The 15,539-nt window shown below is 44.9% G+C and overlaps 1 protein-coding gene and 1 pseudogene across 6 annotated transcripts in view; one reads left to right on the plus strand and one right to left on the minus strand.

The window, feature by feature from the left end:
• Positions 1-15,539, minus strand: part of PLPP4 (phospholipid phosphatase 4) — a 121,791-nt gene that overhangs the window by 39,288 nt on the left and 66,964 nt on the right. The gene's annotated exons all lie outside the window — the stretch shown is intronic.
• LOC105886726 lies at positions 1,302-15,014 on the plus strand (annotated as a pseudogene).

Here is a 15,539-nt window from a genome sequence, read left to right on the forward strand (position 1 = left end):
ATACCCTTCATATCCAAAAATTTTTGCTTTGATCAGTTATTAATATAGAATTTATATGCAGTGAAATGTACAGATCCAAAGTCCCCCCCAAAACACAGACCCTCATGCAAAGGGGACCCCAAGAAAGATAGAGCACACTTTTATCACCTTAGAATGTTCATCACAGCCGTTTCCAGTCCATCCTCCTCCCCAATCAACCCACCCCCCGCCCCCAGCTCAGGACAGCAACTCTGATTCCTACTCTGTGGATTGGTTTTGACTAGTCTGGATGTCACACAGACACAATGTCACAGCACACACTCTGTCCTGTCTGGCAATCTTGAGGTTGAGGTTAGTCCATGTTGCCATACGTATCAGTGGTTCGTCCCCTTCCACTGTTCTCCATTCTCCTATCGACTAACATTTGAACTGCTCCAGTTTGGATGTATCCAGATGGGAAACGGAATATATGGTAAGAAAAGATGTCTCTCAGTCACTCACTAGAATCAAGGAGGTTCACAATGAACCTAATAAAATGCTATTAGTGCTGGAAACTACAGAAAGGAACACTTTGATCCATGCAGCTCTATGAATCCTGCTCTTCGTCCTACTGATAATCACTCTCCTACGGTACTGTACCTACAAATTGTCAGTCGCTTATTTTTCTAAAAACACACACAAGTTTCGACTTTCAAAAGTATGATTAAAGAGGACGGGAGATGTCACTTGCAAGCTTAGGCTATGCCTCGGTGGATCAAAATCATGCCATTTCTGCCTGATAATTATTTCCACAGTGTTAGGTTTTGCCCTCTAATTTCTAGAGATTTCTTTGAAAGTCACCTATGTCCTTCTTGGTCAAGAAATATTAGGGTTTAACTGAACATTCACTTCAGGACTTGTTCTTATTGAGTGCCTTATTTTAGAAAAATGAAGAAAAATAACTTTCATTTCTATTACCTATGTTCATCATTTCTAAAGATTAAAAAAAGACAACTATTTCAGGGACATCTATTTTAGGGAAAATAACATGCCAGCGCCCCTGAACTCCAGCAAAACATCAGACCTATGTGTTAGACCTATACCTTATGAACGTCTATCATTCATTTGCCTGTCACTCAAGGTACACAGTAAATTATTCGATTCCAAAACAATCCCAGAACCATGTCTCTAATTCTGCTTTACATCCAGATTCACAGTGGGCAATGATTCTCATGTATTCTCATTATCCTTACAGCCACTCTGCTAGGGAAGCAAGATGGATGATACCGAGAAGCTAAACTGGGTCTAGATAATCACAGAAGGCTCCAGGATGACTTGGGAACATGAATCCAGCCCTGGAAGGTGGGTAGCAAGACGTGGACCATTTTCTCAACATCTCCTGTGCCACACAGGGTGGACTGGCTGCAGGGCAGGGCCAGGAGGAGGAGGACTGTCTGGGGGAGGGGCATAAGCTGCAGACAGGAGCCTGACGGTGAGGACTTGGGGCTGACCGTTCCGAGGGGACACACTGGAGAGGAGAGAATATGCTTTCCTCAGAGGGACAGGAGAGAAAATTAAAACTGGGTCAAACACAGTTTGGGAAAATGCCCAGGTTAGAGTTTGAGGATAGGAAACGTCACACACCCAAAGGCTAATTGAAGAAAGTGGTGAGTGACGGTGAGGGTTGCAATGTTCTGGGGCTGATGCCACAGAGGAGAGCTCAGGGCTCCTGGTGGGGCCACCGCAGGTCAGAGAAGCAAAGAGGAAGGCGGCTCAGGGTGGGCAGTGGAGGTGCAGAATATGGGCTCATTCTTCAGTCTCAGGAAGGATTTAAATAGAAAGCTGGAGGACGGGCAAGCCTTCCTCCACCCCTCCTTCGGGCTGCATGCCCCTCCAGAGCAGAGTGGGGCAAGAGACATCCAGGAACCCCATTCTGCTCAGTGGGACAGCATGTAGAAGGGGACAGGGAGGGAGGGAGCCTCCCACAGCAGAGGCTCAGCCCAGAGCTTCCCAAGTTCTGGAGGGACAGAAAGAGAAGGAAAGGAAGCTGCCGCCACCTCCTGGGCCTGTATCCCCCGCTCTGGGATGCAGGGTAATCTATCAGGGCAACAAAAGGAAACAGCAGCCCTAAGTAAGGGCAGAACTTCTTACTCCTTCCTCAATGGCAATGACTTTGTGTGGCCATTTTCCAGCCCTCAAAAGCAAGAAGCAGTGGAAAGAAAGGGTTGGTAGTGAACCCAAATCATTCTTCATTCTCATCGGATTAAATCTCTTCCCTAATGATGAGGAAACCGTGGGCTAACTCCCAGGACTTGGCTTCCAGAAAAACCTAGAAAGAGGAAGAGCAAATGACTTTGGAAGTGGGCAGTGGCAGGCTCTCTGCCTGGCCTCCTGTGTCTGCCACAGCAGCCCTCCAAGGGGCCTTGCCTGCAGGGAGCTGCGGATGGTCCCAGAACTCTGAGCAACAGGGGAGTCATCATTAACACAGCACCTGCCGCTGCGCAGCCAGGATGGGTGCTCAGGGAGGATCCCTGCCCCTGTGCTGACCCTCCTCCTCTTCTGAGGATGGGCTGCCCTAGCAAGTGTCTGAGTGGGGGTGGCCTAACAGGCAGTCCTATTCCCGCTCAATAGTCTTCAGATGGGCAAGGCCTCAAATCAGCAGACCCTCCTGCTGGTCTGATACAGAGGTCTCCCCATGTTTTCTGACTTCTATTTATGTGGAAGTTGAGCCGTTCAGCCTGCCTGCTGTTCACTGACCTCCACCGTGTGCAAGGTGCTGGGCTGGGCCAGCTAGATCAAAGATGCGCAGACAGGCCTGCTCTCCAGGGGCTGAGAGCCCAGAGGGGAGGACAGGGTCACACTCCACCTCCACTGTGTCGTTGGCATGGAGGAAAGGGTGTGTGGGGGGACAGCTTCCTGGAAGCTGGGAGCAGGGCCCCGAATGACCTGGACAAGGGCTCTAGCAGGGAGGTAGTGGCAGGCTTAGCAGCGGGAATAGGCGGTTTGCTTCAGGGAGGGTAGGGAGAATGCAGAAATGGTTGCCAAATGTTCATTTTAATTTGACTCCAGTCTAGGCATGGAAAATGACACATTCCTTCAGGGGCTCTAGAAAAATCTCAGGGAGTTCACTATTAAAAACAAAAGCAACAGGCAATAACAAGCATTGGCAAGGATGCTGGGGGTGCACTGTTGGGGGGGGGCAAAATGGCCCCACTGCTGCAGGAGATCGTGTGGTGGTTCTTCAAAAATTAAAAACAGAAGAATTTTTGAAGACTTGGGAGAGAAAGTCATCTTTGCCAACAATCAGGGGTCCCATTGTTCCAAAATGCTCAGAATGTAGGATCCTCAACAGTCACTAGGCAGGGGGTTTGGGTTTGTTACGCAAGCAAAGCTTTGACAGCTTAGTTACTCAGCAGCCCTGCAGACCTGAGAGCACGAGCCGGGTGCAAGCCACGGCCTGAACACTGTCAGAGAGTCACTTCCGCTGACGTGTACATAGCTCCCCATGCTGGACAAAAGTCCTCCAATGGCACCTTTTGGGGGGGAAAGCAAGGCAGCCCAGGTGCGACCAGCTTGCAAGGCCGAGCCCGTGCTGTTCCCAATGCCATCTCACAGACTGCAGGATCCCCAGTAAACAGGGGTTCTCAGGTCACCTCTAACGTTTTAGGACAACTGTCCTGCTGTACCCAGAGGCTTCCTTTGCATCTCTAATAATTCTTTCTACAAATTACGTTCTCACTTAGAGAACTGACTGTTAGTTCTGTTCTTTGACTTTAGCCACCACCCAATGAACACTATGGTGGAGGAAATCACAGGAAATGACTTTCAGTCCCCACGGTCCAAGGTCAGGGCTGACTGGCTGGCACACTGGCCGACCTCACCCTGATGTCCCTGCCCTGTGGCCTCTGCAGGTGTGGGCACTCCCACTACCCAGCCTTCCTGCACGTGCATCCACCACCCACGGGCGTCCTCACTCCTGGCCTGAGGCTGGAGGGCAAGAGGCCTCACGGTGCTCCTGAGAGGTGGCAGCTCCCAGATGCCGAACTCAAGGAAGGGCTCTTTGAGACACACACTGGCTTTCAAGAATGGCCGAAATGGAGCTCTGTGCTTCTTAAATGCACAGCAGGCTGTGCTCAGAGAAACAGTTCTCAACTTTTTATATTTGCTTTGAAAAATTTCAGGACACTGATTTTCCAAACCAAATGCATCTGTACTCAGAATCAAACTACTACCTTAGGAGGAGATACGAGAACCACTCCAGAGAGAGCAGGTTAACTGCAGTACACACCATGCTCACAGCAAAATACAGTCCACAAAGGATGTTATGAAGAATGCAAGAACTGAACTCACATCCTTCAGTAGGGGACAGGCAGGACCAAGGCAGCTGGAGTCTGCTCAGTGCTGCGGCAGGAACGAGCAAGTTCCAGCAGACACCTGCGGGACAGTCTCTGGCTCTCCCCTCATGGCCACCAGAGACCAGCCCTTACAATCTCTTCCACGGTCAGAGTTCAACGGGAATGGTGCTAAATTATCCCATTCAATTCTCTCTCACACCCGGAAAGGAGGGGACTGGAATTCCTGTTTTACAAATACGTAACCCGAGGTATAAGATCACGAAGTACCTTGCCCCAGATCGCATCAATAAAAAGTCACAGGTCAAACGCGAGTCTGTCTGGATCTAAAAATAATTCTCTCTCCATCATAATCAATAAAAACTAAGAAATAAATGACTTGTTTGTGTAGAAAAATCTAATGATTGTAGAAACAAATGTTTCATTTCTGGGCCCTAAGCTAGATATTGAAAGGCATTCTTTTGACATTTAACATGTGGATATGAACATACAGAGAAAGAAGGAAAAAATGAATATCACGGCATTTAGACCAGAAATCAAAAAGCCTTAAAATCACCCGTGTGCTCTTGCCCTTTCTCCATCTCCAGGTTAACCCGTGTCCTTCCCCTGCACCTGCGCTGTGACTGGAGGCTCTTCCCTCAGAAATTCTCTCACCTCCTCTTGGCCACACCTCCCTTCCTCCTCCTTCAGAAGTAATTGTCTTAGATTTTTCTGTGTCTGAGACACCATTTAATTATTACACACTACATAGTTTTCCACTCACACATATCAGGATGGTAATTAAATGGCTATTTATTTGTTTATTGTCTGCTATTGTCCATCGGGGCTGCCGAGAATGGTTGTTCAGGATGTTCACTGCTCAAGCAAGGGTGCCCAGCAGAGGAGGAAGGCCTGCTCTCTGCTCTCTTTGCCCTGTATCTTGGGCTATACTTGCGGGGAAGAAGGGATGTCTTTTCTTAATCGGCACAAGGTACTATATGGGCTTACTGTGGTCCTGCCCTGGAAACTCTGCTAGGACGGGGATTGTGTGTGATTCATCACTGCCTAACAAAACACAGACCTAGCACATAGTAGGTATATGATAAATGTAGGGGGGGTTAAACAATTGGATGACTCAGTAAATGAGAGAATGAATACTTTTTTAAGAGAACTGGAAGTTTTACTGAAGATATTGAGACAAAGGCCAAATTGTGAAACACGCACCCACATCAGCTCACTCGTTTCAGCAGCTAAAACCTTCAATAAAGGCAGAAACAAGACCCAGTGGGCAGGACAAAGCTGTGGGCAGAAAGAGGGGGTGTTCATCAGGCTCCATCCCCCTCACCAGAGTTGGCAAATGCATCATTTTCCTTCTTTTTTGGAAGGAAATAATTCTGGAAGAACATAATTAGAATCTTGCTTTATTTGTATCTTGTGGTAAATAATACCCAGGACAAAATACTTGAAGATTTAACCAGAAGACCAGGTTACGAAAGGGCAAAAGTATGAGCCATTTTTTTTTTTTCACATAGTTACTAATCACCTTGGGATCTTGGAAGGGAGACTCAGCTGGTGGCTCTGAAAAATACCGAGTGTTTCCCCTAGTTCTTGTTCGTAAATAAACTTCCTTCCTCCCTTCCTCTTTCCCTTCCTCCTTCCACAACCATAGAGTAATCCAGGAAACTGAGAGAGAACGACTCGTTCCTGAAATTGAATCCATGTATTGGTGGAAATAAGCACAAAGAGGCTTATTGAGAATGTCTGCTGAAGCCGGGCGGTGGCTCATCCTGGTGGGTGGGCTGCCTGAGTTCAGGAGTTTGACACCAGCCTGAGCAACAGCAAGACCCCGTCTCTACTGAAAATAAAAAAACTAGCTGGACACATGGTAGGTGCCTATAATTCCAATTATTTGGGAGGTTGAGGAGGATGCTGTAAGCTATGATGCCATGGCACTCTACCCAGGGTGATAGAGTGAGACTCTGTCTCAAAATAATAATAATTTTTTTTTTTTTTTTGGCCAGGGCTAGGTTTGAACCTACCACCTCTGGTATATGGAGCTGGCACCCTATTCCTTTGAGCCACAGGCGCCACCTAAAACAATTTTTTAAGAACCAAACAAAAAACAAGACTCGAAGAGTGTCAAGATTCTTGAGTAAAGGAGCTTGTGTTTCTCTACCCATCCCCACTCAGGTCCATAGACCTGGCGTCCCCATGCCCAAGCTTCCAGGTAGAAAGGGCCCTAACTCACAGGTGCTCATTTTGGCCCTTGAATCATCGGCTGAGATTCCACAGCTCAGCTGGGGGAGGCACAGAGGCAACTTGGCATTCACAGTGTACCCACTGTGTGCCTGCCGTAGTACCTGGCACCTGCTGTGTGCCTGGAAGAGTGTTCCTACCCTTCATCCCACTTAGTCTTCACCAGGACTTTGTGACAGGCCTTTTTAAAACTATCTTGTAATGCTAATGAAACCAAGGCTGAAAGAGACCACAGAAAATTGTAACTCAAACTTGACTTGTAACCACATCACAACCCCTTCAGCCTCTAAGAGCAGAAGGAAAGACTGAGCAGTTCAGAGGTTTGGGGTTAGATCCCCCCGCTCATAAGCAGGAAAGCTGACCGGCTATCCTAACAGCTTGAGCTTCTCTCTCCAAACAAAGACATGGGGTGTTCTGGGAACTCAGTGTCAGTGGTGAATTTGGAGTCTTGGACACACATTTACAGTGTAAATTCAGCTTTAGTTAAGTCTTTTCTCAATTAAGCCAACAAATCAATTTGTTCCATAAACATCTGGAGCACCTATTATCTGCTGAGCCAAGCAATGGGGACAGAAACATCAGTGTGGAGACAGTCAAGGGCCCTGTCCTCCAGAAGCTGAGGGTCGATGGTGCAAAGGAGCAAATAAAACAAATATTAAACAGTAAGGTTAATTACAGACTGAACTAAGTGCTATGACAAAGAATAACGGAAAGCATATTTGGGGTATCTGGGGTGGTTTCTTTCATAAGGCCACATTAAGGCAGAAACTCAAGCAGTGGGCAGGAGTTAGCTGTGGGGGTTTCAGTTTCTTTGAGATAAGACCCTGGGACAGATTTCAAGTGCCTCTGGTTTATGACAAAGACGGTCCCACCATCACACCAGTGTGGAATTGAGACAGAGATGGGAAGGAAGCCAGCAAAGAGCACAGTATCAAGCAAGTCGTCACTGCCGGCAGCTCAGGCTCAATCTCACTGGGGAATGCTGGGAGCCTGTTAAAATGCGCAGTCAGACTTGCCCCACCAATCACTGGATAGGGCCACTCTAGGTGGTGGATGCATCAAACATCTACTCCTTGTACATCCAGTGCACCAAAAGCACAGGCAGGGCTGTGGCCACCAGAAGCCCTCAGAAAGGAAGATGCTGGGGCTAAGAGTTGGAACTCTGACTCGGACATAGGGACACAGTAAGGGCTGGAGGATGAACATGGGCAGGGTTCTGGCTGCCCTTGGTAAGTAAGGCAGAAGGTCAAGTGCAGAGGCTAAGGAAGGAAAGAATATGAGTATCTGCTGTTGAGCTTGCTGTCACAATCTGGGCTCCAAAATCATGAGTTTGGGTTGTGAAGTCAGATGATCTGGGTATAAACGCCAGCTCTGTGACATGCTGGTTAGGTAACACTGGGGCAAATTACTATCCTCTCTAAGCCTCAGTTTCCTCATTTGGACCACAGGCCTAATAATGGGACTGATCTCACACATCTGTTACGAGGATTAACACAATCCCTGACACAGCTCACATGATCAGTAAGTGACAGGTGCCTGTATCACCACAGCAAGGACAGGGTGGCTGGGATGCAGGGAACAAGGTGGACAGGATGAGGACACAATGGCCGGCCTGAGAAAGGGCAGAAGATGACATTAATGAGCCTGGGTTTCCTTTTGGGTCACTGGAAACCACTGAAGAGTTTAAGCCAAGAAGTGACCCGACATGATCATCTAGAATGGCATTCTCCGACAGCGTGAAATGCCTTTTCTACTTCCATTTCCCAAGTACTAAGTCTGCTGCTGGCAGAGAAGGAAGGTGCTGTTTGGTGCTAATTAACAGACTGTAAAGGCTGATGGAAGGAAGGAAGGAAGGATGGGTCTGAATCATCAAGGATGGCACGGACTTGGCTATAGAATGATCTGTTTCTTTTTCTCAGCAGACTTAACTCCCTAATTATGTTGGCTCAGGATAATAGTCAAAACAGTTTGCATTTTCCAAGTGGAAGCCTACAGAGGCAAGAGAAGCAGACCCTGGACCCACTGGGAGACATAAGGAAGCAGGCCTGGAAGGAGACGTTTGCTGCCGGGACCCTCACGGGACTAACTAGTGTGCACTTACAAGTTCAAAAGGGAAAGGACAACGTACTGGTTCCAAGGAAATGCACACAGGTATGAATCTGAAAAAACACAAAGAAAGGGTCAGGTGGTTCCAAACCCAAAAGATAGTTTCGATGGCAAGACCCCAGCTGATTATGGACACTCGCCTCAAGATTGGGACAAGTGCCAGAGAAGGAGATGGTGGAGCAGTGTTCGCTCATGGTATCTTCATTTTTCATAACCTTATTCAGGTATAACTGACAAACAGGAATTATATGTATTCAAAGTATACAACAGGAGGTTTAGATATACATATATACTGGGAAATAATTGTGATAAGTGAGCTAACATATCCAGCTCTTCATCTACTTGCCTTTTTGGGGTGGTGATGAGAATCCCTAAGATCTAATCTGTCAGCAAACGTCTAGTACACAATATTATTAACTACAGTCACTCTGCTGAAAATCAGGTCTCCAGAAATTATTCATCTCATCACTGTTCATTTGTACCCTTTGGCCAACATTTCCCCATTTCCCTCCACCCCACACACCCCAGCGACCACCGTTCTAGTCTCTGCTTTTATGAGTTCAACTGTTTTAGATCTCGCTTACCACACAGTATTTTTCTGTATCTGGCTTGCTTCATTTAGCATAATGTCCTCCAGGTTCATCCATGATGTCAAGATGGAAGAACTTCTTTCCTTTTTGAGGCTAAATAATATTCCCTGGCATGCATATCTAAGTATCTGTATCTACCACCTTTTCTTTTTCCATTCATCCATCAATAGACCCTTAGGTTGTTTCCATATCTTGGCTACTGTGAAAACTGCTGCAAGGAATATGGGGATCCAGATATCCCTCTGACATACTGGAAATGTCAAACATTTGCTTTGGATATGTTTCCAGAGTGAGATTACTGCATGGTGTGGTAGATCTATCTCTCATTTCCTTAGGAAACTCCACACTGTTATCCATAGCTCCACACTGTTATCCATAGCAGCTGTACCCATGTACAGTCCCACCAACAGGGTACAAGGGTTCCCTTTTCTCATGTGCTCTTGGACACTTGTCATCTCGCATCTACTTGGTAATAGCCATCCTACAGGTGTGGAGCCATATCTCATTGTAGTTTTAATTTGCATTTCTGTCTTGATGAGTAATGTTGACCAACTGTTCATACATATTTGATGGCCATTTGTACGTCTTTAGGGAAATGTCCATTCAGGTCCATTGTTATTTTTAAATTGTGTTCTTTGGGTTTCTTATTTTGGCTATTTAGTTATATGAGTTCTTCATATATTTTGGATGTTAACCTCTTATCAGATATATGGTTCACAAATTTTTATTTTCTTGAGACAGAGTCTCAAACTGTCACCCTGGGTAGAGTGCCTTGGCATCATAGCTCACAGCAACCTTCAACTCTTGGGCTTAAGGGATCCTCTTGCCTCAGTTTTCCTTTCCTTTCCCCTTTCCTTTCCTTTCCCTCAGTAGAGTGCTGTAGCATCACAGCTCACAGCACCCTCCAGCTCTTAGGCTTAGGCGATTCTTGTGCCTCAGCCTCCCAAGTAGCTGGGACTACGGGTGCACACCACAACACCTGGTTATTTCTTTTTGTTGTTGCAGTTTGGCCAAGGCCAGGTTCGAATCCACCACCCTTGGTATGTGGGCCGGCATCCTACTCACTGAGCCACAGGCACTGCCCAGTTTTTCTATTTTTAGTAGAGACAGGGTCTTGCTTTTGCTTAGGCTGGTCTCGAACTCATGAGCTGAAGCAATCCACCTGCCTCAGCCCTCTAGACTGCTAGGATTACAGGCATGAACCACCATGCCTGGCCACACAAATTTTTGCTCTAAATACCATGTGTTGTCTTTTCATTTTATCATTTATTTTATTGTGGAGAAACTTTAGTTTTTTTATAATCCTGCTTGTTTATTTTTACCTTTGTTGCCTGTATGTTTGGTGGCCTATCCAAAAAAAAAAATCATTGCCAAGACTAATTTTGAAATAGCATTTTCTCTATGTTTTCTTCTAGGAGTTTTATACTTTCAGGTTTTACATTTAAATATTTAATCCATTTTGAGTTGATGTTTGTTTATGGTGTAAGAATGTTCATATTTTTCCATGTGGATATCCAATTTTCCCAGTACCATTTTTTTTGAAGAGACTGTTCTTTCCTTGTGTGTTCTTGGCACCTTTGTCAAAAATTATTAAAAGTTGACCCCATGTGGGTAAGTGTATTTCTGGGCTTTCTGTTCTGTTCCATTGGTCTGTATGTCTGTCTTTATGCCAATACCACACTGTTGCTATAATATAAAATCACTTCATGATTTGAAATCAGGAAGTATGATGCCTCCAGTTTTATTCTTCTTGCTCAAGATTGCTTTAGCTATCTGGGGTCTTTTGTATTTCTATACAAAATTTAAGATTATTTTTTCTATTTCTGTGAAAAATACCATTAGAATTTTGAGAGGAATTACACTGACTCTCTCAATTGCTTTAGGTAGCATAAACATTTTGACAATATTGATTCTTCAAATTCCTGAATGTGAGCTAATTTTCCATTTATTTGTTTCTTGAATTTCTTTCATCAATGTTTTATAAACATCTGTTTCCCAAAAGATGCCCATTACAGAGGAGATGTGATCATTTTGAATTTCTATTTTTGGAACACATATAATAACATAAATGATCTCTGGGCTCAAATTTGGAAGCCAATGGTTTGAAACAGTGATAAAAGAAAATCACACAAAATAGCTGCCTATGCAATTCCTTTTACAATTCAACTCCATTCAATTACCAAAGGCCAAGCATAGGAACTCTCTCATAAAAATGTTTCACAATTGATGATCCCAATGCTTCTCATACACATGAAGTCACATTGTGAGATAAGAAGAGATAAAATGGGCAGAGGACATTTAACATTCATAAAAGGGACAAAATGTTCTGAAGACATAACAATTATAATGTGGATGTGCCTATCAACAGGGCTGCAAAATACATGAAGCAAAGCTCAGCAGAACTAAATAAAGTAGACATGTCTACAATCATAGTTTATGACTATCAAGTCCTTCTTTTAGCAACTGATAAAACAAGGCAACCCCCCCCCCAAAAAAAAAGAGAGCCAGGATCAAGAACCTCTGGTTCCAAAGTGGGAACACAGAAGCAACCTGGCTTTACTCCACACCCCTGCCCCACCCCCTAACAACCAAAAGCAAAAATACGTTGCTGAGATTATCACCAGCAATATCCTAGAACTCAAATATGAGGACGAGAGAGTTCTCAGGGATACAAAAAAGCTTACAAAATTCCAAGTGGATCATAAGATAATTGGATTCTACATCTGTGATGTCCCTCCCCGCAACCTGCCTGGCACCCAGTATACAGAAAATTTCCCACTGACTCAGTTTCTACACCAGAAAAAGTGAACTAGAGGTAAAACACCAGCTTCCCCACCATCTTGGGTTCTCTGGCAGGAGACCCATCCCTGCCTCAACCCACAAGAAGCATCAAGAGCAGATGAAGGAAAAAATATCCCCAGAGACATCAGAGATTAAGCAGGGAGGTGAAACCAACATGCCCAGTCCTGGAAACTCTTCTCCACAACTCTGCCAAAAGAGATGAAAAATCAAAGTGGCTGTTTAGCAGCAAGAAGCTGTAGAAGGCATGTTCCAAGGTTGCCAGGACACAACACTGAGCCAGCTTTCACACAGTGCCAGGATCCCCCTTTGAAACCTCCCCCATTCAGGACGGGCAGCACTCTGATCATTTACCAGAGCCAAGGCAAACCTTGGCTTAAGGCACCATCTAGTGTCAAAAAAGAGGTAAAATTCTACCTGAAAAAGAAGAAAGAAAGAAATTCAACAGGTAAATTATTATACAAAGAATTTCTAAGCAAACATAGCCAATAAAAGCCAAAACAATCCACACAGAGAAGACTAGAATCTTGCATATCTACCAGTCTTCTGGAGACTAATCCTTCTTTGGAAGAGAACGAACTCTTCCACGCAAAGACATAGTCATATATCCATTGAAGACAACAGCAAACAGGGAACCAAGTTCTCCCCAAGCAGACAAAACAAGGAATCAGTGACTGACTCTAATGAGATGGTGATACGTAAGCTTTCTGACCAAGAATCAAAATAGCAATTTTGAAGAAGCCCAGTGATCTCCAGGATAACACAGAAATGCAGTCACCTTAAAAAAAAAAAGAAGAAGAAGAAGAAGCAGCCAAGGAAAGTCTTCAGGTTAAAAACAAGTGACCACAGGTAGTAATTTGAATCCAGAAAAATAATTAATAATTAATTTAATCCACAATAAAATTAATTATGTAATTATAAGAATATAAATGCATATTTTTCTCCTTTCTAAATTGATCTAAAAGACAGCTATAAAAACTACATGGATGTATTTGCACCGTTGCTCTTACAACATATGGAAAGGTAATGTATCTGCAATAGTGGCACAAAAAAGAGGTGGGTGGAAGCAAAGCTGGACTGGACTGAGGGGTTGACACGAGATGGACATTGGGATCCACAGGAACAAGTGAAGAGAAACAGGTACGGAAAGCAACACAGTCAGTATAAGAAGCTCTATGAATATACACACACTTTCCTCTTTTCTCTCAGCTTCTCTTAAAGACATAAACTTTTGTAAATTATGACAACATATCGCTGGATTTGTAATATAAAAAGATATAATCTACACAATAATAACAGCAAAAAATAAGAAGGAGGCAGAAGAGCTATCTAGGAATAATGTGCCCTTGGTGTTAGGAAATTGTTTCTTAGATATGATGTCAAAAGCACAAGTGACACAGAACTAAATGGGTAAATTTGATGAGATAAAAATTTAAAGCTTTTTTTTTTTTTGCTATCAATAATACCATCGGGAAAGTAAAAATACAACCCACGGAATGGGAGAAATGTTTGCAAATTATGTATCTGACAAGGGACTTGTACCTACAAAGTGTAAACAATTCTTAAACTCACTGAGAGTGCAGATAGAGTTGTGTGAGGGATTTCTGCCACTCTCGGCACAGGGAAGCAAAGCTTGTTCCTCTGCAGCTCGGTCACGCAGGTTGAAGTGACCAAAGCAATAGTGATGGAGAGGCCTGGTGCCCTGCTGGTCAGGACAGGAATTTCTGAGACATTATCACACACTACTGAGCCAGAGCCCAGTCAAGCTACAGAGATTTTATGGAAAGAACTCTTCTTATGTTCATGGGGGATTGGATTCAAATGGAAAGCCAGCAGATGCAGTTTATGGACAGAAAGAAATGCATAGGAAAGTAATGTCACAAAATGTCACCAACTGCCACACCAAGATTCACCATGCTGATGCTCACGCCACTCTGAGTGAGGGCGAGTGGTGGTCCAGGTGACGGGGCTTCTAATAACAGCCAGGCTTGGAGCAGATTCACACAGACATTTGTCCTTGCTGCTGAGGGCTCTGCTGCAAATAAGTTTTATGTTCACAATGACATATTCAGATACCAAGATGAGGTCTTTGGTGGCTTTGTCACTGAGCCTCAGGAGGAATCTGAGAAAGAAGTAGAGGAACCTGAAGAAAGACAACAGACACTCGAGGGGGTTCCTGATGATTCTGGAACTCTCTACAATCAAACCCTCGACAGGAATGACGTGGAAGCCAGTTGCTGAACCAGAGCCTGATCCTGAACCAGAACCACAGCAACAACCTGCGTCTGAAATCTAAGAGGAGAAGCCAGAGCCAGTGTTAGAAGAAACTGCTCCTGAGGGCGCTCGGAAGAGGTCTTGCCAGCACCTGCAGACTCAGCTCAGACAGCGCACCTGAGGACTCCTTCCTGGGCATCTGTAACCAGTGAGCCGCGTCCACTGAGTGGAGCTGTTCTGGTCACGGGGACACCCCCTCATGTTGTTAAAGCACCAGATTCGCAGCCGTATCCACAGTCTCAGCCTGGATCTCAGATTCTACCACAGAGACCTCAGAGGGATCAAAGCGTGAGAATGATGCATATGTGTCCCTAGAGGGGCCCCAGACCAATTCGTGAGGCTGGTGAGCAAGAACCTTGAGACCCCCCGACAGTCACCAGCTGGTCACTGGCAACCTGCCTCATGAGGGCAAGAATCGGAGCTTAAAGATTCCTTCCCAAATCCCGGGAATGTGATGGAGCTGCGCATTACAGTGGTGGGAAATCACCCTGTTCTGGTTTGGCTGTTTGATGTTCAGACGGTCCTTAGCAGCAGGCCCTTCGTGGTCAGAGGTGAGGCCCCTCTGAGTGTGGAAAAGACAACTCAAGCTGCCAGGGAAGGGGACAGCTGAGGGAACCACTTGCGGGGACCTGGAGGGCCTCCCTGGGAGGGATCAGGCAAAACCGGGATTTGGACTGTGAAGGGGCACTGCTCAAGGTAGGGAATTCCCCTCCATTCATCCTCAGGCAGCAGGAGCCCCAACTCCTCCAGAATGGTGAATTTCTTCAACCAACCTTTGGCGTCTTGGAGTATGACTCTAGTCCAAGGTTTTTCAACTTTTTTAAAATCTCACAGCACACTTAAACCTATAAACTTCTGCATCACACTTATTATGATCAAGAAAAAAGAATATTCTTACTGTGCTTTGAATTTATTTCAAAAACAGTTTAATTAATCATCTTTAATAATTTTTGCAGCATACCTAAGATCCTCTCACAGCACACAGTTAAAAAGCCCTGCCCTATTCTGTTATAAACTGCTCAAGTTCGTACAATTTGATTTGGGAGTGTACGTTAATGGTGTGTGTTCCCTCTCTGTCCCTTCCCTTCCCTCTCCTGACCATTAGTCTTTCATTTCCAATTTTGTCGAATGAAACTTTAGAAATATCAAATTTTTATAAAGACTAAATTCCCTTGCTTACTTTGCATATACAGACTGGATTTTTTTTTAACAGCCATTTCCCCAA

Source organism: Otolemur garnettii, unplaced genomic scaffold, assembly GCF_000181295.1.
Source record: "Otolemur garnettii isolate 467f Iridium unplaced genomic scaffold, OtoGar3 scaffold00021, whole genome shotgun sequence".
NCBI classification, from domain to species: Eukaryota; Metazoa; Chordata; class Mammalia; order Primates; family Galagidae; genus Otolemur; species Otolemur garnettii.